This window comes from Parus major, chromosome 22 (genome assembly GCF_001522545.3).
Source record: "Parus major isolate Abel chromosome 22, Parus_major1.1, whole genome shotgun sequence".
Taxonomy (NCBI): Eukaryota; Metazoa; Chordata; class Aves; order Passeriformes; family Paridae; genus Parus; species Parus major.
Genome location: NC_031790.1, coordinates 795,548 through 796,804, shown reverse-complemented (window position 1 = coordinate 796,804; position 1,257 = coordinate 795,548). Strand labels below are relative to the sequence as shown.

At 50.0% G+C, this 1,257-nt stretch overlaps 1 protein-coding gene across 1 annotated transcript in view; it reads left to right on the top strand.

The window, feature by feature from the left end:
- The window catches only part of TIA1 (TIA1 cytotoxic granule associated RNA binding protein), a 12,818-nt gene that overhangs the window by 6,576 nt on the left and 4,985 nt on the right, over positions 1 to 1,257 (top strand). The window lies entirely within an intron of this gene.

Below are 1,257 nucleotides of genomic sequence, written 5' to 3'. Positions count from 1 at the left end.
CCCTGAAATCGCTCAGAACAGGGCCTTTGGTCACACATCACCACAGAGGAGTCACTAAACCATCCCAGGTCAGAGGGGTTTTCCTTCCTCTGCCCCGGTGGGGGATTGTAAAAAATGGGGGAAATCCCTGAAATCGCTCAGAACAGGGCCCTTTGTCCTTCAGGACTTCAGTCACCACTGTCACTAAACCCTCCCACGTCAGAGGGGTTTTCCTTCCTCTGCTCTGAGGAGCATTATGAGGAGGGATTATGGCTGTAATAAAATGGGGAAAATCCCTGAAATCGCTCAGAGCAGGGCCCTTGGTCACACATCACCACAGAGGAGTCACTAAACCCTCCCAGGTCAGAGGGGTTTTCCTTCCTCTCCTCTCAGGAGGGATTGTAAAAAATGGGGAAAATCCCTGAAATCTCTTGGAGCAGAGCCCTTGGTCATAAATCACCACAGAGGAGTCACTAAACCATCCCAGGTCAGAGGGGTGTCCTAGTTTAGGGCAAATTAGGGAGCAAAACTCCAAATTTCCTTCCTCTGGCCTGAGGAGGGATCATGGCCATAAAAAATGGGGAAAATCCCTGAAATCGCTCGGAACAGGGCCCTTTGTCCTTCAGGACTTCAGTCACCACTGTCACTAAACCCTCCCAGGTCAGAGGGGTTTTCCTTCCTCTGCTCTGAGGAGGGATTGTAAAAAATGGGGAAAATCCCTGAAATCGCTCAGAACAGGGCCCTTTGTCCTTCAGGAGTTCAGTCACTGCAGTCACTAAACCCTCCCAGGTTAGAGGGGTTTTCCTTCCTCTGCCCTGGGGGGGATTGTAAAAAATGGGGAAAATCCCTGAAATCTCTTGGAACAGGGCCTTTGGTCACACATCACCACAGAGGAGTCACTAAACCCTCCCAGGTTAGAGGGGTTTTCCTTCCTCTGAGGAGGGATTTCCCTCCCTGAGGAGGGATCATGGCTGTAATAAAATGGGAAAAATCCCAAAAAACCACTTGGAGCAGGGCCCTTGGTCATGTGGGACCTTTGTCAGCCCAGAGCAGTCACTGAACCCTCCCAGATTAGAGAGATCCGAGGATTTCTGCTCCCTCTGCTCTGAGGAGGGATCAGGGCCATAAAAAGTGGGGAAAATCCCAGAAATTCAGTTCACTTGGAACAGGGCTCTTTGTCATCTGGGAAGATCCCTTCATTTCCTTCTCCAATTAATGGGAAGATCCCTTCATTTCCTTCTCCAATTAATGGGAAGATCCCTTCATTTCCTTCTCCAA